Source organism: Anas acuta, chromosome 9 (assembly GCF_963932015.1).
Source record: "Anas acuta chromosome 9, bAnaAcu1.1, whole genome shotgun sequence".
NCBI lineage: Eukaryota > Metazoa > Chordata > Aves > Anseriformes > Anatidae > Anas > Anas acuta.
In genome coordinates this window covers 12,409,869-12,432,256 of record NC_088987.1, presented here as the reverse complement: position 1 = coordinate 12,432,256, position 22,388 = coordinate 12,409,869, and the positions used below count along the sequence as shown (strand labels likewise).

General features: G+C 48.3%; 1 long non-coding RNA gene across 1 annotated transcript in view; it reads right to left on the bottom strand.

Moving 5' to 3' along the window:
- Positions 1-9,412, bottom strand: part of LOC137861401 (uncharacterized) — a 71,790-nt gene extending 62,378 nt beyond the window's left edge. The window contains exon 1 of the long non-coding RNA XR_011099578.1: positions 8,742-9,412. This is a non-coding gene — a long non-coding RNA (uncharacterized lncRNA). The remainder of the gene's footprint in view (positions 1-8,741) is intronic.
- Positions 9,413-22,388: the final 12,976 nt, after the last annotated feature.

The window sequence follows — 22,388 nt, the reverse complement described above, 5'->3', positions numbered from 1 at the left end:
AGGGAGCTCAGCCAGCCAAGCAGTCTCCCTGCTCTGGAGACCGGGGCCCTCTCTGCCAGAGGAGGCTGGGTGCTCATTGCCACGTCCTAGAGCAGGGAATGGAGCAGACACACAGAGCCTGGCATTCTGTAACACAGAGATACCTGCCTGCATTTCCCATGGAAACTGCACTCACGCTGCTGGCTTTGTGCCCTCTCTGTATTTACCCTTGGGTGGTATCCTTGAGAGCAGGTGCAACCTACGGAAGCGGCACATTTTAAACAAATAACAGAGAATGTCTTGAGAAAGTAATCTTTGAACACGACCTCGTGCAAGCTGCAGGCCAGAAAAATCCATGCCGTGGAGTTCCTCCCATCCAAACATGGAAAAAACAGACCAGCAGGGAGCTGCCCATCCAGTCTGCCCTACAACGTGTGGCCATCCCAGCCTTGCTCATGTCACCCAGCTGCAGTAGGGCCAGCGAGGCACTGCCCACGCTTGGCAGCCCCAGTGAGGCTCCCAGGGTTTGCCATATGGCCAGCACAGGCAGGGGATGTGACATTCAGACGCAGCACATGACAAGCTCTCCCATTACAGATAAGCTCAATTAAGGAATTAGAAAAGAAAGAAATGTGTGATTCTTCCGGAGAAAACACAAGCAAGAAAAACCATTCATAAGCCCAGTCCTCACTCCACTGCTCAGCTAAGAAAGAAGTTTTTTTACGTATTGTTGGAGCCAACAGACTGCTCCTGGTGTAAAACACTCTTCTGTGAAAGCTGGCATTAAAATTAGCCTTATGATGCGCTTTTCACTTGTATTTCAGCAGCCTTTCTGCCTGGTTATCCTCCAGGAAGGCCATCCTGTAGCTGAGCTGCACACAGAAATACCAGTATCCTCTCGAAAGATGCACTGGCACAAGTGACCCAACATGAAGCACCAGCCTCCTCCTCCTGAATTGCAGAGGTTTTGAGGCTTTAGCCACAGTGCGAACCCCTGCAAACCTGGAAAGCAGGAAAAATCCCTGGTGCAACTGCTGGGTGCCATTCAGCTCCCCCCGTGAAATCACAACATTTACTTTGCAGGGCCGTGCCTGTGTCTTGTCAGACACACAGCCTCCTGCAGCACAGGAACAGGCTCTGGTCCCAGCTCTACCACAGACTTCCCGCATCTGTCTGGAAAAAAATCACTGAGAAGCACATCTGAAAAAATGTTACACTCTCAGCTCCAGACATTTGATCTAACACCTGGCCCAGCTCTCAGCAGTGCTGGACAGTGCAAACACTGTTGGCTTCGGCTGGGGCATTTCTGAAATCCAGACCTGATGGGCAGCAGGGATGGAGGGAACATCTGCTTCTCCACTGTGCTACGCAGACTTCACACTAAGGTACCTTTTCAACGGAGCTGTGTACAAGTCAAACCAGTTAAACCAGGGAACAGTTGGTCTTTGTTCTGCACACATGCCAGAACATTAAAAACTCTCACGGTTTGGCACCAAAAAGACAGAGACACAAAGCTAGCGACTGCATTTGGGAATAGGAGTCAAACTCTCTTACTTCTGTTTCCCCATGTGTGAACAGGGGACGCCAACTCCTGCCTCCTGCTTTGGACTCCCAGGAATTTGCAAGGCACTGAGGGCATCCAGCAGAAGACACAAAAGTAGCTTGCAGTACTTTTTGCTTCATCTGTCTGTTTGGCAAGTTTCTAGGATGCTGGCTGGACACTAGGAGTGGTTGCTGTGTCAAGTACAAAATAAGACACCGCTGCACATGCTAAAAAATAATGTACTGTTGATCTTGATGAATACACTTGCTGCTTTTTGACTCTTCATCTGATGCATTATATTCTACCCTAGACAAGCAATAACTGTGGGGCAGTGGTTGAACACTGCATGGATCTTTAGAAAAAAAGAAATATAAAGTTTCAAAACTTTTCCCTTGCTTTGCCAGATATTTTTGCACATAGTTGTCCCCGAAGAAGTCCCAGGATGGAGTTTGCCTGTGATACTTTCTGCATTTGCTGCCTTGCTGGAGCAGTATATTTGTGTTGTTTGTGATGCTACATGCAGCTAAGCCAGCCGTGCTGCTCTGTGGTGATGGGCTGTATGAAACGAGCGTGGGACCTCATGCCCCAGCCGGTATCAGTCCTCTGGCTGTGTCATCTAAGCTAAGGAGGCAGAAACAGGCTGATTATTTACCACTCGGTAGTCCTGATGCCGTGATTCTGCCAGTCTCCAAGGAGCCATATCTTGCATTACAAGGAGCAGGCTGGCTGTGGGGACACGTGTGACCTCGGAGCTCCTCCTGTGTGGGGTGACGGCAGGCAGTGAGGATGCCGCAAGCTTGAGGACGAGTCGGGCAGCGGGCGTTCCTCGCTGTCACACCCCACCATGTCTGCTGGAACATGCCCCAGATGGGGATCACTCCTCACCAGGGCTTTTTCAAATAAGCAGAAAAAAAGCAAAATGTCAAATACAATAGAGTAAGTAAGGAAAAGTGGCATCTTGTGCTCCTCTGGTCTCTTTCATTCCCAGGAGTCTCTAATGCTTTAAAAGAGTGGCGACGTTTCTGAAAGCAAACCTTTTTGATAAATGATGCAGTTATTTATTTTGCAGAAAGCCAAGATTTGTCATGATGCCGTTTTCAAAGTAACACAGCATCTAACAAAGAGAATCATAGGCAATTTACTGCGTGACACTCCATCTGTCTCAGAGGAAGAAAGACCTTGTTTGACCCTCTCAGGATTTGAACCTGTAATTCCACTGAACCAAGGGCTTTGAAACCTGAAGCGCGGCAGTTTTCCCCCAGAAGATAAGACTAGGTTTTCCTGTTTTCCATGAATCACCACAAACCCGTAGACTGCTGCGGAACGTGAATTCCCCACCGCACAGGAAACATCAGCATCTGCACATCCCATCAGCCAAAGGTGACCACCACACCTCCGCAGCCATCCAGGACACCATCCTCTCCTGTCAGTGCTCCCAGGTTGGGCACTGAGGATGGAGGAGTGAGATCTTGCACATGGGATGGATGCTGCCTGCTCAGTGCTTAAGCCTGAGCAAGGATGCTTCAGCATCCTACAGGCAAATGGAGGTTTTTTTTTCCTTGCCTATTATTAGCAAAAGCAGGGAAAAAAATGCTCTATGCTACCTATGCTGTAATGCACTTACTGATTCACAAAGAGCAATGTGTGTGCCTACAGAGGCAAGTGCAGGAGTCATCATTGACATCCCAGATGTGCAGAATTAGAACACATTTAGGAGTTCTGCTTAGCTTGAATCCCCCTGCCTGCTCTGACTCTGGCACTTCTCCACTGGGTGAAAATGCAAACACAAACTGAGGCAAACACAAACTTGCCAGCAGCTTGCCTTCTCCTGGGAGCATGACCCACCGGTCCGAACACCAGCTCTGATGTAACAGCCAGGCGTTACTGGTGAGGGCCTGGCAGAGACAAGCCTCAGGGTTGCACTATCATCATGAGATAAACACACAGAATTGCTCAATAGATCCTATGATGACCCAAAGCTGGAGGGACCTTGCCTTCATTTGCTGTCCTGCTGAATATCGCACCCAAGACCAGTACAGCCATGCTGACGAGAACTGGTTGCAGCTGCCTGGGGCACCACGTCCATCCTCAGAGGGAGCAACCCTGAGGCAGGCTGCGTGCAGGCATCCCCATGCTGTGATGCAGGCCTGGCACCCAGACCCTGTTACTCCCTCAGCCTCTGGGAATGACGAATTGTGGCAGTGAGCTGAGCCCAGAAAGGCTCTGCGGGGCTTCCAAGGCAAGAAGCATGTAGTTGCTGACAGCATTTTGTTCAAGCGTTGCCCAAATCTGCAACAAGTCACAACAGGCTGGTAATAAATTTGCCCTGCCAAACACTCCCCTGGAAGAGTCTCTCCTGACACCCAAGAGGGGAGACCTCGTGCCCTGGAGGAAGAAAGCAGGAGGCTGAGGCCAGTAACCAGACACTGCCTCGGTGTCTCTTTGCTGTGTGCTCAAAACAGGCAGCCAAGGGCACAGCTTCAGAGGTCAGACACCTTTGGAGAACGGCTGCTCGCCAGGCTTGCGGGAAGCACCACGCAGAGCCAGGGTCTCTGCCTGGGACAAGGCCACAGGGAAGAGGAGGTTGTTTCGTGCCCTTGGTGCTAAACCCTCTGCTTTTCCTCGGCTGGGCCATCCCACCCGTGCTGCAGGTCGCAGGCCCCCTCTGTAGGCCCAGAGGCAGAGGCGTTCTTCATCCACACAGAGAAGCACTGCCCTCACGCACAGCTGGGAGGGTACTGCCGTCACCCTGCCTGCAGGGTATTTTAAAGATCCTACACTCACCTTGAACAGCAAGCGGGGAAAGGGGTCAGGCAGGTTTCAGGCTTTATTCTGCAGGATGAGGAGGAAGGGGCTGTGGTTAGAGCACAGGACTGGGCATTAGGACATGCAGGGCTGCAACTCTACCGACAGGCATGGTGGCAAGCTGTGTCTGCAGGAGCCTGACCCTGCTTGGCTCAAAGCCTCTCCAGTGAGGTTTCCCATGCTCACTGGTGCTGCCATGCTGGCTTAGTGCATCTGTGGAGGGATCTGCAAAGCAGCTCTGAGAAAGACTTATTTTCCCTACCAACTGCCCCCCTTTTTACAACCAAGCTGAAGGAAAACATTTCCTGATGTTCTGCTTTGAGGAAGCGACTTTCCCCTTCCCGTTTCAATGGGTAAAGGCAGTGGAAACCCCAAGGAAACCCAGGCAGCTCCCAGCACATTTTCAGCCAGAGAAGTGCCAGAGTCCTGTGGTGATGAAGGGTAATTCAAGCTAAACGGGGCTCCCAGATTTGCCCCAGAAGAGCATCCAAACCAGACCTGAACTGCAGCGTGGAAACAATTTGCAAAATATGATCAGAGAGCAACTTGCACTACTGCAGTGTAGCAATGGAGGGGCACACAACCTGCCAGGGAGGTGCCTGCAGCATCACCCCTCCTCTCCCTCTCTGCTCCCTCTGTTAGCATCATCTCCTGCCCAAGTGGGCGAGCAGCAGTGTGGCAAACACCCGCATGTGTGCCTGGCATCAGAGTGATCTGCTTTGAGATCTCAGTGCCTGCCTAGCCCTGGGACCCCAGCACTGCTGCCCTCAGCAGATCCAAGCCGGGGCGTGCTGGCTATTGACGAGGCTTTAGCAGCAGGAAGAATTAGCAGAGAAGCCTCCATGGCTTTGGGTCTTAATGAGATTCATTTCCAAAAAAGCCCAGGGTCTCCTTGCAGAAAGGGATCACCTGAAGACTTTGAAAGGAAAAGAAGATGTACTTCATTAGCACTACAAGAGCAGAGCTCGGCAGGAAAGGAGAAAGGCGAGTTGAGTCCAGGCCACACGCGTGTCAGGGCAGCATTTTGCTCCATCTGTGGCACGGACATTTGAGTGTACTGGATTCCAGGTTAAAGGAATATGCACGAGTGCATAGTCTTCTATAAGCAAATGAGATGCCACTTAAAGGTCACACTGAAACTGGCCTCTCTGTGATTCCCTAGGAGTGAAATAGGATTTGTGGCCATAGTAAAAAATACCAGAATTGCTGTTTAGGCTGCACATAGCCTGGGATCTGGTTTCAGGGGCTTTGCAGGGACATTCCATGCCACTTCCAAGGACTTGTTAAAAAAATATTTCATACCAACAGAGTTCTGTGGTATTTTTTCCAGCTAGTCCTGCAGGCTACCATGGGGAAATTCACTAGCAGGATTGCTGTAGGACTCTGACTCACACAGGAACTTTTATTGCTGCTTTTAAATATTTGACTGCCTTTTGGCTGCTGGCAGAAAAGTTATTAAATGTTTTACCAGACGTGGCCTGAAACTCTTTATAAAAACATCCTGGCCTGGCATACAGCATATGTCTCTACTTATCTCTGTAGCATGTGCTCGAAGCTTTCACATGTCCCCTGGCAGTGGAAGAAACTTGGGACCTTCGTGTTTCTAGGCTGCAGATAAATAGAGCATCCAATGTCCTGTGCTCCTGTGAGTAAATCTTCTGGTATGCAAATGGTCCTGCTGCATCAAGTTTGCAGGACTGAAAAGGATGAAGCCCCAGTACAGACTCTAGGTTATGTCTCATATGCTCAGTTCTGTGGCCTGATATTGCCAGGATCTGTCTACTTAGACACTCAACCCTTACTTGAGGGACTAGATCGAGTGAGGAGCTCTTGCAAGTAGTCCTGTTAATGTCACTGAGTCGGGTGACACTTTTAGTAGCGCGACACATTGTTTCTTTGCTCAAAGCCCTTTCCCCTCCATCATTGTTCTTCTCCTTCATCTTCCTTCACAAACTAAGATGAAACAAAGAAAAAGCATCCCACAAACCAGAGCAGAGAGGAACTCCTTCCCAGCATTGCGTGGAAGAAAGCAGGAACAAAATCACTGCCTGTTTCTGCTTTCACAACAGCAATAAATCAGGATGTTCTGCTAGAGGGGCTGTTCATCAGAAGTACTTGTGCCTGTACTTCGTTGCTCTACTCCCTGATTATTTTGCCCTGTGACACAGTGATCAAAAGCAGTGGGTTATCACTAACAGTGCCTGCTGCTTAGCCATGCTTCAGGAAAGTAACAAATACAGCTTGAACTTCTTTGCATCTCTCCACAGGCAGCCTACAACTGAACGCACCTGCAGAGGTGATAAACATAAGCAGTTAAGGGGAAGGAGAGAGGATTTGCACATCAGTGGCACAGCAGCCTGGAAGCAGCCCCGCTCCTACTGCAGGGGGTGAGAGTGTGCCTAGACCGCCCCTGGGGCAGCCTGGGGCAGCTTACAGGGGTTACCTCTAAATGGCCTAGCTGTGGTACTGCTGCACATCAACAGCTCAGAGGGCTGCCAGATTTCCTGGGGATTTCAGGCTCAAACAGCCAGCCTGCACTGGGCTCATTCCCGCTCTGCTGGGAAAGCTTGCAGGGAATAGCTTGGAGCTAGCTCAGGGTCGTCCCTGCGGGCTTCACAGTAGGCAAACCTCACATGCTCTACAGCTGTCGGTGAGGCTGAACTCTGGGGTCATGCAGGGCAGATCCAGGCATAGCCCCTGATCTGAACTATTTCATTGCGGACTAACCCCAAATCCCTACCTTTCGGCAGCTTCTGCTTGGGTGCAGATGGCAGAGCTGGGCCCTGCTGGGCTGGAGGTGCAGAATGGCCACTGGAGGAACTAAAAAGGCTCATGGGTGCCTGGGTGCAAGCCTTTCCTGCTCCGACACATGCATGTGCACTGCTCTGACCCACCTCCACCAGCTGTATCCAAGCCATCACTCCTTGCAGAAGATGACTTGCTCATTATCACAAACACCCACACAGGTCCAGCAGGAGCAAGCTGCAAGCCCCACTACACACATCTCCCCAAACCTGAGGAGCAGGATCTATTTGGTTTGGAGATTGCTTTCTCCCACATGTCCGAAGATGCCGGAGCAGCCCTGCATGTCCTGGGGAGCCAGGGAGGGCAGAGCCCAGCATTACCAAGGGCCGCTGGTGCCCTCTGTTGTCACAAAGAAATATAGGAGCTGCTGAGAGCACGAGTGGGACATGCCACCCAGCATGGGGAGCAGGGCACCTCTCTGGGTTACAGGCTTCAGGGCAGGGCTGAGACTTGCACCTCCTTCCTGACTGCAGCAGCACTGAATGGATTTAGCTTTGGGTTTGGCTACCGGTGGGTTTGGCACCCACAAAGGGCAAGACTGCCTGTTTCTTACGACTCCTTTATCTCTGAAGAGATCTGCTGCATCAGCCAGAGGATCTCAGAGCATCCCAGGATATTGCTTTTGCCTTCTTAAAGAGCTACAGGGATGCATATGAAACAGTCCCTGGCAACCACACCCCAGGGTTCTTAACTAAACACTACATGTGCAAAAGAACCCATGCCTTCTTTCAAAAGGGAGATGCAGCATTGCCATAGGTAAGGTTTGATGCCTCAACACGTGTGGTGGCACTGAGTGATCTCTGCTGAGAAGAGATCCCTGCAGTCCCTGCTGCCCAGCTCAGCTGCTGTTCACATGTTTTTCACAAAGCAATACACCCACATGTTCCAGCACCAGCGCCTGGCTGCTCTGAGTATTGCCCTGGACTGTGCCCAGGATCATATGGAGTACTCGAACTGTAAATTCTGCTAGCAGGAAACCTCACGCACAGTCCTGGCACTGCTCTGCCCCCCTCCCACCTTCACCCTGTGAACCAGGCCAGCAGTCACCGGGACAGGCAGCGTTTTGCTGGGCTGACTGCTGAGATTTCAGCCTGCCTTCCTGGTCCCTCACACCTCAGTGCTTTTGTTCACCATCAACAATAGCTGGTTTCACCCACTATCTGCTGAGTTAGTCTGCTGTAGGGAGAGGACTGGCAAGCAAATAAGGTTTGAGTTACGGTGATGGGGCCAAGTCTAAGTCCAGCTAAAGAGCAAAGCCTGTTTTTGTCAAAGGTGTTGAGATCTCCAACACAGAGAGCTACAAGGGGGAGAATGTGCCTAGAAAACTTGGCCCTATATGCATCGCTTATGACTTTCTTATGGTCCTGACCCAGACACACAGAGTTTTGGGCTCTGCAGCTTGTGGCCCCAAAAGACAAATCTGACAGTCTATCTTACAGCACCACCTCCTTCCCTATCTTCCTAAGGGGCAGCATGCCTCACACCAGCCTCCAAACAACAGTAGGGCCCTGGGCATCACTCAAGCACAAGGTTTTGTGCCCTGTGAAGCCAGTTTGCAGCCTCCCACCACATTCCCAGGTATTGCACAGAGCTTGAATTCCCTACTCACCTACTAATAGGGGCCCAACCCTGCTGAACAGGCCCCTGATGTCTTGGAGATTCCTCAGGCTCAGGCGCACTTCAGGGCCTGCAGATATGATAATACAGCCATCACCTTAAAAACTAAAATACGCAATCAGGTTCTTAACTAGAGTAGTCAGATTTGACTCTATTCAGAGCAGAACAAACATCAGTAGGAAGTGGCCAGTTTCTGTCTCTTCAGTGATGGTCAGCAGGAATTTGTGTGCATGTCACAAGGCAGCACTATGGAGAAGAACCATTCATTTTTCTACTTATTTAGTATTTTAATAGCAATTCAGCACCTACCACAAAGAACCTCCTTACAGTCTATAAATGTTTGTGTAATTAAGTATTAACATTAATTATTATTGCAGATAAAAGAAAAATTGCTACCTGGTCAACTCAGTATAGATTATACTCTTTATGGATTACCTCTGGAGAGATGCAAGTTATCAATATTTGTTATTAAAAATAGCTGCAACAATTGAAGCCCCTGCTTGCTTGTTAACTTGTTGCTAATAACAGAGCTCAAGAGCTTCAGATATAGCAATTATGTGTTGTATTTCCTTCTGCAGTTCATGAATGATTCACTGACATACAGAAAATCTCTTCTAAAGCCACCCTGCATCGCTTCCTTCAAACCCCACGAACACTTCTGCTTCAAAGTCCTCATCCTGAACATCTGTGGGAATCATAGGCTGCAGAGCAATAGACCCATCTGGGGCAATTCACCAGGCCCTGAGAATGAACATCAATCAAATGCTCCACAGAGCTGTGCCTCGAGCACAGATGACCCTCCCTAGAAGTCGGTTTTATCTGGGAGGGCAGCAGGACTCAGTTTCTCACCAAAAGGAAGTTTTTCACACACACTGTCTCAATCTCTGCATCATTGCCGGAGCATCCAGCACACAGCAGAAATGAAGGGTAACACATTGATGTGGGCTCTTCTTTAGGATCTCACCTGCATAACCAGGAGCAGACCCGTGTCCTATATACAGAGCCAGCTGCTGCATTAGCCCCCAAGCCCTACAGGGTGCTGCCCTACAGGCAGCCCCGCTCTGCCTGGGTGGCAGCGCTGCGGGAGCGAGCACTGGTAGGCCGCACAGCCCGCCCGAGGAGCTCCTACCTCAGCACGCTCTATTTTATTTAACAATCCCATTTCCTTTTCCTGAATTTCTGGAAAGAGACTGGCGTTTCTCCAGGGTTTTCTCTCTAAAGTGCAGCCTACACATGGAAATAAAAACATTTAGGAAGGGATTGGCCCCGCTAATTGGCTGAACACCTCCAGCAGTGCCAAGACGCTCGCAGGACAGACAGAGGTGCGGAGCTTCACGCCTTCTCCTGTAACCACCGAGACAGCCTGTTTCCAGAGCAGGGAAAGGCAAGGCTGCCTGTGTGCTGTCTCTCTCCCAGCCCGCTCTATCAGTTTTTAATCGATCCCCCACAGGGCAGCGGGCTTGGGCTGTCTGAGGTCTCAGGCCAGACAGAGCTGCACGCATGCAAAGGGATAATAAGGTTTAGGAAGGATCGATTTCATTACAAACCCCAAGTAGGAGCATGGCACGCACAGCTTCTGCTCACTGCAGACCACACCAGATACGCAGAACTCCCTCCTCAGTATCATTTAGACACAGCAAATGCTAAATAATAAATAAAAATTAGCTCAGCTGCACTGTGGAAATGGAGAGCCAGATATCGTAACAAAATCATTGCGGACATCCCCCATGCGTTGGTGTTAACCAAAAAGAACAGGCAAAAAAAAATAGGAAAAAAAATCACAAAAAAATTGGAAGCAGCTGTTGGCTTAAAGATGTTACAAGATAACTGTTTTTTTTTTTTTTTTTTTTTTTTTTTTTCCCTTCTGCACTCAAAAAGCCAAACAGGGACCCAAGGGAATCCTCAATAAACAAAGAAACAAATAAGCAAGCTGGTAGTCAACAAGCAGAATACTTTAGTCTCTCACGCTGCTTTTCTTCTGAATGGGATAGCCAGGCCAAGCCACTGCTAAACAGATTTTTAGGATGATGATCTTGAAAACTGTATATTTCAAATTATTATTATTATTATTTTTTTAACCAAGAATATTGATCGTGTGTGATTCTTTCAAAGCAATATGCTAAATACAGCCCTTGGCTAGCAAATTTTATTCTGTTTGACCCTGTATTTCTTCTGGAAAGTAGTATTTATACCCCAATTCAACCTTTTTGTGGACTCTTAGATATAAAGGTTGAACACAGAGTAAAAACATATCTCCCCATTGCAGGTAGAGAAAAGCAAAGTATTCTTGGCATTTTAATCACCCCAGGAAGATCGATGGATGATTTTATGCTTTTTTGTGGAGAAGGAGAGGACAGGGAAAAAAAATCACATATATCGATTCTCAGGCATCAGTGAAATGAATAATAGGGTGAAATGTCCTACGTAAGTTCTTTGCAGGTCTTGTGAAAGCTGCCTGCCAAGGAAATGTAGCTGTGCATGTAGGTTGTGATTATGCTAAAGAGGCACTAAATTAGTACATTACATGCCCCATTTAGCACTACTGTGCAAAATCTGAGAGTGCTAATACATTTTGTTTCTAGGGTCAAGAATCATTAAAGAATAGAATCATGGTCATTCATTAGCCAGCAAATTAAAGTTTGACAGCTGCTTTTCAGTTCTGATTTCTCTTAAATGGCAGTATTAGAAGTATTTTTTTTTTTTTTAATTCCAGGCTGTTGAATGATCAGTGTCATCCATAAAGCACAGTATCCCCAAGTCATTCAGCCAGACTTATTTCGTAAGAGTGCTGTATGGTTTAGGGGATTATTTACAGGGGCTGACAACGTTACTATGTGCTATTGAGAGTGGTTTCTTTCTTAGCTGTAAGGTTGTAAATGATCTGGGCTTGGAGTTTAAACTCAGTTCTGCATGACAAAAGAATCGTACATTGTGTGAGCAGAAACAAGGCCCTGAAGTCCTCTGTGGGCCATCAGTCCCAGGAAAGCAAATGGAAGTTATGCATGTGTATTTAGAGAGAGTGAACCCTTTCATAAAAACAAAAGAAGCAAATAAACCAACAGCCCTCTCAAACCTCAGCAACAGGCTCAAGGTAAGAGAAACCCTGCTCGCCCACTAAGGTAGGCATGCGAGGCTGGGCTCAGGGCAAGTCCTTAGCAACCCTGACAAAATCCCTTGGATTAGGGTCTTCATTTTGCAAAAGCATCTGCACGCGAGAAGTCTCACCACATTCAATGGTACAACTCATGTGAATTCAGGCCATGGCACCGACACAAGTGTTTGCCAAACTGTCAGGCAGCTGACAAAACGCAGCCCAACAGAGACGAGCTGACACTCAAGATGCCGTTGTTCCTCACTCTGCATCACAGCAGCCACTAAGCAGTAAATACATAAACAGATATACTTCTCTTTTCCAGTTTGCTCCTAGTAAAGTTATACCAATAACAGGAGGTGTGCTGCTTCCCCCAGACAACGGTCATCATACTGAGAGCCAGGCTTTACACCTCCATAGCATGGTTCCTTCCTGACACACCTCAGAGCATTTCATAAACTACAGCCAACATCTGAGCATCCTTCCTGTCCTACTGAGTTAACAACTAGTTGTGTGCTGATATCTCTGGAAAACAGGTTCCTCTCTCTGCAAAAAAGCAGCACTAAAAAGGAAGCATTGCATGAGAGGAAAGCTTAAGGAGGAAATAAAAAGAGATAGTCTTGGAAAAAAGAAAACCCAGCAGCAGTCTTCTATTGATCAGAGCCCATGCGCTGCCTTTGATTAATAATCTCTGCGTCAATACTTACAACTGATGTGATGTCCAAATATGTTGTGCTAAAAATGCCAACATCCAGTTGGATTGATCTAGTTATTTGTACTACAGAGACATTCAGTCCTAGTCAGAAGAACTGACTGTATTGCTAATTAGGAAAATTTAGAAAAAAATTATTTCACATTCCACTCACCACAAAACACTCTTCCTCATAGGCAAACACGTAAATAAGTCCCCGTACTTACATAGCACATCTGAAAAATTAGAACACTTACAGAGCAGAAACAGACTAAATCCAATAATTTATTCATTAGAAATTATTTCCTCTTTTAGAAATCAATAGAATTGAAAGGCCCTATTTTATAGTGCTAAAGCATTGTTCACTTCTAAAGATCCTATACTCTGATAAATTTATGCTGACTGCATTTCCCTTTTGGTGAAATGCTGCGGTCCCCAGAGAGCAGACACTGAGCACTACCAGCATGACTTCAGGTTTAAATCTCTGTCTTGGAGGTCTTCCACACGAGAGCAACCTGCCTCTACCCTCATGGGCTTATTCAGCTGCCCTAACGCACCTTGCTGTTACCACGTCCCCAGCTCCAAGGGTTACGAGAAGAAGTTGAGCCTTGAAATCTCAAGAACACGGGCCTGGTTAGAAGGAGCTCAGTGGGGATCCTGCCTCTGCATGACGTGATCATAGGGTACCTTTGGTGGGCACCTCAGACCCCTCATGGTGTGCAATGTTACCAGGCCCCTGTGAATGTATTTCCACAAATGCAGCTGATGGTCTGTCATAAATGAATTACACCAGGAGCTGCAGCATTCCTGAGAAGACACGAGCATCCAGGAAACACATGAATATCCAGAGCCTCAGATAAAACCAGAGAGTTAGTGCCATGCAGCTTTGGGTGCTGTCAGCCTAGACACTGCTTGTTCAGTCCATGCTTGAGTCCCAGTTGTACTTGCTCGTACAACCACAGCTGAAAATTGACAGCAACAGCCCCACTGTGCTGGGACCAGCCCTGCGCAGCCCCACAGTTGGCCACTGGCCTGATGCGCCCTTTTCTGTTCTTGTTTTCTGTTGCTAGCCCCATTGCAGCCATCCTGCCCTGACAGCATCTCCAGGTTGCGTCGCACAATGCTGGTGATTATTCTCTTGTCAGGCTGTGAAAAATGAACTCTAATGCCTTCTGGAGATCCCCCCTCCCTGCCACCCTAGAAAAGATGCTGTAGGAGGCAGATGTGCAAGAACAAGGTGGCGGGGCGGAGAGGAAGGCGCCTGAAAATACTGGATGAGTCCCCTGGGCTGAGCGTTATCTCCCATTTCCTTTGAGAGCCCCCAAGAGACAGCCTTCCCAAAGCAACCTCTGAGGTGGCCTGTTCCGCTTTTGTCTCCTTCAGCAAAAAAATTTCTGCCCCAGCGGCTCCGAACAAGGCTTCCATTAACTCCGTCCCCGCGAGGGCAGCACGTGGGACAAAAAGCCCAACACTGCGTCCCAGCCCTCAGACAAGCCTGGAAACAAACGGTGCAGGAATTTGTCAGAATAGAATCACCCGCTCGGTGTCACCGCATACATTTACCTACCTCAGCGCCTATTCAGGGCCCTTCCAAAAGGGCAATATTAACAGAGAGGGATCGGACACCATTGCTATAGCAACATCACCGCAGAAAATTTACGGTTGCCCCAGCAAAGGGAAGCCCTGTTTTCAGAGCCCTGCAAAGTCTAGGGAGCAGGCCTGATTTTAAAAACAATTCCCCTTCGACTTACTTTTGTTCCTTGCAATAAAACCATTTAAGCAACAGAGCAGTAACGTGAGAGGAAGGAGGGTGATGGGAGGATGCTTGGTGCAAAGGGGCGCAGCAGAACTGTGATGTGCAGCACTACAACACGCATGACTGTCAATCCAGTAAATCACCAGCCTGCTGCAGAAAACTTACAGGCAGGGAGAACTTTCCTGGTGCTGTTACACTCACAGCAAATCTGAGGGCACAGAAGACATCTTCTGGATGTTGCACCTGAAAACTAGGAGGAAAAGCATAGATAGGAGTTCTGGTTTTCATTGAATCAACAGTCACCCTTTTCTCCTCTAAAAAAAAAAAAAGTTCTTTAAATTAAATAAAGTGCCTTTAAGTTTTGGGGAAAGGAAAGGCAAGAGCAACAAAGAAAGCTGTTGTAGAGCAAGAACTGCATTAGAAAAGTGGGATTCATTACAATGAGAGCTACACAGTGTAGAGAATATGAAAGTAAATATTTAATATTCTTTAACTTTTTAAATCAAGAGGGCTGAATTGTGTGTGGGGTAGAAACTAATGAGATGTCCCAAAGATAGAAACCAAACGATCGGTCATTCTGCCAGCAGGTACCTGCCCTGTGAAGCCCTTCCCAAAAGGGCACTCTGGACGCCAAGGCAAGTATTCAGAAGAGAGATCTGATCTCCTGAGATGACAATCTAAGGAAACCCCTGGGTATGGGAACAGATGAGTCAAAAGGTGTAAGAGCCCACAGAAGGAGAGTCACATGCACTTGTCCTCCTCTTGCTCTGCCCTAGACATCTGCTGCAGAGAGGACACTGGGCCTCCAGACTCCTGCTCTAACCCCTCGTGGCCTTCCTCGTGTAATGAAAGTATAGTCAGAGATGCACGTATAAATGGATTAACTTACCCAAACCAGTTGATGCTACATGTCACCTATGGTCTTTCTTTGAAAGGGCAGGCGAGTGTGAGATTTTCTCCACATATGCTACAGTACCCTGGCACCACAACAAATGGGAAGTGTATTTGCTGAGCTGCAGAAGACAGGACTGGTGTAAGAACCATAGGCAGGTATGAATAGAAGGAGCTGGCTGCAGGTGGCTGCAGGGGAAGGAGAACAATGCTGAGCAGTAATAGGGAACTAATGGAGCACCTCATTGACAAAATTTGGACAAGATTTCTTCAGTGTTATCACTGGCAACCTTAGTATGGAGGGTGGTCCTAAGGAAATCTGACAGGGAAAATAAATCCAGGGGTACTGTTAAGAGAAAAAGGGATTACAATGAGACAGAAGTCATGAGAACCGGATGGTTACAAGGAGTGTAAGACAAAGTTCATAACCACGTATGCAGGAAGCAGCAGAAGGAATTTCTGCAGATACCTGGGCACTCGGAAGGAAATAGAAGGATGTTCCTGGGTATATCACTCAGACACAGACGGGCCGTGAACAAAGAAATGGAGATGAGAAGAGACATGACAGCTATCACTCTAGGAAATGAAATAACTTAGAGGCATGTAGTGCAAGAAACCAGAACCCCCATTTATAACCCTGCCGTGAGAATTGAGTTCAGCTGACTTGCTGACTGCAGCCAAATCTCAGCTCATCAGCTGAGCTCCCAAAGGCTGAGCTGCCTGCCCTCGGGCTGTGTACAGGGACCAGTTGGGAACCACAGAGGCCCTACACATCTGACATCAGCAGTCCCTCTTCTTCCCTGAAACTCCTCAGCTGGGAGAAAAGAGGCAATGCTTTCCACTGTCTGCAGTGCAGGGTTATTCAGGGAGTCCTCAAAGTTACAGGGCAGCACAGATGTTTGGCTGGGTGCTGCTCTCTGTGCTGAGCATGGACCACAGAGGGGTTAAACAGGGAGGAAGATGCTTTTTATGCCAGTGTCATGACCCAACCTTTAGCATCTGGTAATGCTTTCAATGCTGGAAAGCATTCCAAACACTTGGAAATTGGAGCCTCAGGTGCTGAACTTCTAAATTTAGTATGCAAGAAGCATTTCTAGAAGGCAGTTGGTCCAGCCGCCACAGAGACGCTTTCACTTCATGATTCTTGACAATTTACAGCATTGATCAGCATTAAAACCAAAGCAGGAAGCTTGAAATAGCCCCATAATTATGCTGCAGAGAAGCCTCAGATGACCTTCTATTAACACCTGCTCTGCACTAACTGCTGAGCATCAATTCACACCCAGCTACAAGCCCAGCTTTTATCCATGTTTAACATGCCAGAGCACTGAGAACCCTGCAGCCACCCTGATGCACATTCGTCCAGCTGCACACCAGTGCAAAAGCATCCTGAATGATGGGGAAGGCTCAACAAACCCTGCTAGAGGGGCGTTTGGGTGGACACCTAGAGGAAAGACCCTGATGTGTGCATCCGAGCTGTGCCTTCATGCAATGACTTGCTCTTGCTGAAGTAAAGACCTCCAGGTCTGGAACTATCCTAACATGCCTGGTGCTGCTCTGCCTGCCCAGCTGGAAAGTAAAGATGCTTTTCCACCAGGGGTCAAGCAAATGACTCTGCATGGCTACAGACACAGCCCTTCTTCCCTCATGGATTTGCACAAAGAAGAGTTTTCAGAGCAGTGACTGCAGGGCAGTCAATGTACAGCCATCCTTCTGGGGATAACAGCACATTCATGGATCCAAAGAGCGTGGCCAAAACCTCCAAAATTTCTGTAGGTCAAGCCAAAGACATACCCATCACCCAAACACACCACAGTCCCACTCAGGTTCCGGTGTCACCCCCCCATGTCTATCATTTAAAGGACTGCCAACAGACCTCTGCTGTCCCTTCTTGCCTATGTCTGTGTGCCTGCTCATTCTCCCAGGTCCCCATGTGTCCTCTCTGGGGCCACTTACTCTCACAGACATGCAGAATTCCTCCCTCTGCTCACACCCCTGGCTCCATGGCACTGGGCCCAGCAGCCAGCTCCTTGCCTGGAGCTCTGGGATCCCTCAGGAAGGAGAATGGAACAAGCAGAAAAAAACTCCCAGAGAAAACTCTGCTGCATGCCTCCTAAGACTTTTTCTCCATGGACAATGCACAGCTACAGTTCGTAACAGCCAGCAGCCCCATCCGGAATCCTGCCAGATGCTTTTACAGATCAGTATGATCCTAAGACCTTGGTCTCTGTTTCTGCCCTGTCAGATTTACTGGATAACCTCTGCAAAGTGATTCCCTCAGTCCCAATGGTAAGAAATATTTAGAGGCTGATGCTGCGTGTGATAAACAGCACAACCCTTGGCAGCAGTAAGGCAGACCCTTCCCCTCAGCTGTGACCACAGCTTCTCCTTATTAAGCTCTTTACGTCATTAAGTGGCCCCACCGGGAGCAGCAGAAAGCACAACTGGGAACATTAATGAAGATCTACAGCATTACAAGGAAAAGCTCAATGAATCAATGCCTCGTGCCTTATTCCCATGGCTATGACCTGTCCCCATTAGTAACAGGAGAGGGTTTGAAACAGGAGAAACCTCCCCTTCTCCTCTTTCCCACTCGACAGGGTTGCACTGCTCAGCAGCGATAGCTTCTTGCAGGCCACAGAGGTGGCTCTGGCTAACTTTGTGCCCTGGCGCACCCCCTGTGTCAGTCCTCACCCAAATGCTGCCCACACCAGCAGCTGGGACGCATGCTGGCTCTGTCACACATCCCTTCTGCCAGCTGGCAGCAGCTGCTTCACTCTCAAAGCAACCATCCCCCTTCTCTAGGGACAGAAGTGAGCCATCACTGGGCACCAGGGCTCAGAAACTCAGCCAGCAAGAGATATGAGGCAGAAAGGGAGGATTAGGAGACTTTAGGCTGCTTTAGGGAAACCCAAAAAGCATATATAAGCCATCAGCTTGCACAGATGAGCAGCAGTCTTACCTACTGGAACGAAGATCTGTGGCACGTGTTCAAAGCGTACCAAAGGAACCTGGGTGCACAGCCAGGGGATTAGGAACAGGCTTCACACCTGCACACATACACCCACAGCTGGATTCATACAGCGGCCAAATAGCTCCGAGCAGCAGGGGGAGACGGTGAGGGGAGAGGCTGGGGCTGAAGCTTCATGACTGTTGCAGGATGAAGACAAAGACCCACGTCAGGCACAGCCACAAGCAGTGATGCTCTGCAACTATTGCAGGTATCCCTCCCGCAGGTCCCTGTCCTAGTGCACAGCCCTAGGGACGGGAAACTGCTGAGGAGGTTCCTGCACCAACACCCCGAGGGCAAGGGCTGGTTGTGGGAGCAGACCTACACTTTTCTGCCCTGGGTCACACCTTGGGAACATTTTGGTTTCCATCAGCAGGAACAAAAATTGGTGAAAATCAAGGAAACTTGACCAGATTTCCCCCATATTTCATGTACATGCTCAGCAAATAAATCAGTGACCTTCAATTGCTCAGTTGTTAAGTTTTGTACTCAGGGTCATGCAGCCACAGGGTGCGGAGGCATACACGTGTACCTATCAACGGCACAAAAACAGCCCCAAGGCTGTCTTGCAGGGAGTTACTGTACACAGGCCCTGGTTTTCCGCTGTTCTTCCTAGCACCTACTCTGAGTAGGGGCAAGGACTACACAAAATAATGATGTGTTTCTTTGCAAGGGATTTCTGTGTAGGGATGAGTTCCCTCTCCAGCAATGACAGTGTGAGAGCTCACGTGTTAAAGAAGGACAGCACCAAGGGGGACAGAGCAGTAATAAGGCTTATGCAGAGGGTAGATCAAGGGGGCTGTAGAGCTTTAGGCCTTCTAGTAGGTTTGGCAGGAATCTTTACAGTACACAGCCCAGTTCCCATGGCATTGATAATGATTCTTATACCAGTACTAATCAATCCCATCCATAGTTCCCCAAGAGCCTACTCCTTGCAAAAAGGATTACCAGTAACACTTGCCTGCAGCATGGAAGGAACAGATCACAGATCTGAGCTCCCTGTGAATGTATGTTAGGCAGTAACAGCCATCCCCTCCTAGGCCTGTTATGCTTTCGATAGCCAAAAATAAGACGGGGAGTTGGTCTGTGAGGCAGCCTTGTAACCCTGCCTACACCCCACAGCAAGGTAATAACATACCCGTGAAAGCACCGACCACTTCCACTTCGCCTTTCCTTAGGTGCAAACCACAGCTCCTGTTCTCTCCTAACCTTCTCCCTCAGCAGCCTGTCGGTGCCCCTTAGTTCTCCAGGCTTCTCCTCCGGGCCCCCACGGGTCACCAGCACCACGGAGTCAGCCTTGATATGGGCAGGATGTCACTTGACCCAACATTACTGACACGGTGACCATGTCTATTACTCACAAGAGAGCTTTGCCCAGGTAATCTGCTTGGTGACTTGGGGAGCAGCTAGGGACTGCCGGGTACCACACATTTATCCAAGTGTCTGTGATGGGCATGTCTTGGCCTTGTCACCGGGCAAGTTTAACCCCAGAGATTTAACACATTAGTGAGTGTCAGCCTGACAGTACTTTCCCCTCAAAAGGAAAAGCCCAGAACAAGACAGTGTCAAGCAACCCTTTCCAGTAGCTCCCATGCCAGGAGGGCCACAAATCCCCCTAGGAGGAGGCACCATAGCACGGACCTCGTCTGTCTTGGCCTCTGCTGAAAAGCACAATGAAAGAGCCGGTCAGCAACAGCACATGTCAAAATCTGCCTTTAATACCACTACAGTGACCGGCGTTGTTCCAGTGGTCGCCCTCTCCCTTCACAAACACCTAGAGAACAAAGTGTGATACTGGGCGCAGGAGCCCAGTTCCAGCTCATGCTGCCTCATTATCTTCTCAGCCTTGTTTAGTCTTTGTCTCCAACGTAGATGGTAAACTCGCAGGGGCAGTGACCATGACTTAGTTCACTGAGTGCCAGACAACTGCTGGAGTTCAGTTAATGATGAGACAACTCCCATAGGTCCATTGTCTTAAATGGGAATTTTGGCTAAGCGAAGACTTCAGGGATTTACCCAATAACAAGTCAGTAATTCAGGATGCACTTAAAGACGCATTCAATGTGCCTTTGCAGCAACATCCTTGGGAAGTGAGCATTTGTACTCCAGAGCACAACTGTGAGGAAGTCTAATATTAATTAGGAAGCAAACTCAAGGGCTCTGAATAGGTCCTCATAACAAAGGATCTTTCATTGAATAACTGTAGAGGAGTGCAATGCCAAAGTTTTCAAGCCAAAGTAACAATAAATGAACTGCAATTAATGCCTTTAAGGCCAGTCTGTAAATTCAATCTTAGTTTAAAGAAAATAAGAAACTTCTGAAAACATCTTTTAAAGACTGTAAGAGGGGAAAAAAAGAATGAATATAAACTTAAATAAAATACACAGGTTGATTCAACCTGTTTCAGCTGATAAACGGCACGGTACTCGTTCTGTGCCAAAGTGACACTTGACCTCTATATATCTTCTTAATGAAGTCAGCATAGAAAGACACCCAGTGAGCCTTTGTAACAGTGCAAGCAAGTTGCAAGCTGGGCTTCACTAATGGGAGCTGTCACTTGGTTTTTTCCAGGTCACAAACTAAGAAGAGCAATTAAATCAAATTGGAGGCTACACAGATTGGAGCAAGCCTCAATAGACCAGGTACCTAAATCATTAAAGACATAGTTCTTTTCCATGATAAATTGTGGAGGAGAGTGAAACATGCTGCTGGTCATTAATCTAGGCTAATCAGCTTGAAAGCTGGGTTGTTTTATTTAGTAATTAACTGGTTATTTGAAAAAAATGATACATGGCCTATAGAGCTGCCATCCAGCAGATAATAACGCAGAGCTACAGGGAATCTCTCGAGGGCAATTCATGCCTTTTCAATTATAGCCATTGGCAAACTCTGAAAAATGGCTCTACGTTTGTATTGACACGTAGTAAAGAAACACACTCCAATGAACATAGCAGGCATCTTGTTGCATGCTGGTAATTGCTCTGGCCTACCCCTTACACAAACCTCACTAAAGCAAACAAAACATTTTGGAGGTGTCCTTCTTCTCACCTCGTGGATTTACAGTTAGTGCTTGTCCTGCCCTTCTGCTGGAACTGAGGAAGAAGAGCTCTGATGTGTAGGTGGTTAGGCCTGCAATAGGGTCTCAACTGGCTGAGACCGAATGAAGCCTTACGTAAAGAAACAGAAACCAATTTCCTGGGGAACCTGCTGAGCAGGAACACCAGCCGATCAATCTCTGCTGTCCCACATTTACTGATGGACAAAATACACAGGTCTGTCTGTCTGTCTTTGTGCTGCAGCGAAATCAGAGCAAGAAGGTCTCTTTGCAAGAATGCACTGCAGGAATGGTGCAGTTAGCTTCTAACTGGGAAGAACTAACTGGTCCTACCTGCCCTATCAGTGAAAGGTCAGCATCTCCCAGACCTAGCCACAGTTTTGATAGGATTTTTCTTTTTAAAAACTCCAGTCATTTTGCACAGGGGCACCTAACTCGTTTGCCCTAGACTTGTGTACATAAACGAACAACTTTCTCTTGTTGACTGAGACAGATTTTTTTAGCCATGCCAACAATTGCTTCCAGGTGTCCACAGAAAGCCACTCAAATGCAGGGATCATGCAAGCAAAACCAACTTTTGTCCTTTGTTAAAGACACCAGGGAAGTTACTTCTGCTGGAAGAAGGCCCTGGACAAATCTATAGAAGAAAACTTAATTGGGGTGCATCAAGCACGGCATCGCTAGTAGGTCGAGGGAGGTGATTGTCCCGCTCTACTCTGCGCTGGTGCGGCCTCACCTCGAGTACTGTGTGCAGTTCTGGGCACCACAGTATAAAAAGGACATGAAACTGTTGGAGAGTGTCCAGAGGAGGGCTACGAAGATGGTGAAAGGCCTGGAGGGGAAGACGTACGAGGAACGGCTGAGGGCACTGGGCCTGTTCAGCCTGGAGAAGAGGAGGCTGAGGGGAGACCTCATCGCAGTCTACAACTTCCTCGTAAGGGGGTGTCGAGAGGCAGGAGACCTTTTCTCCATTAACACCAGCAACAGGACCCGCGGGAATGGAGTTAAGCTGAGGCAGGGGAAGTTTAGGCTGGACATCAGGAAGGGGTTCTTCACAGAGAGAGTGGTTGCACACTGGAACAGGCTCCCCAGGGAAGTGGTCACTGCACCGAGCCTGACTGAATTTAAGAAGAGATTGGACTGTG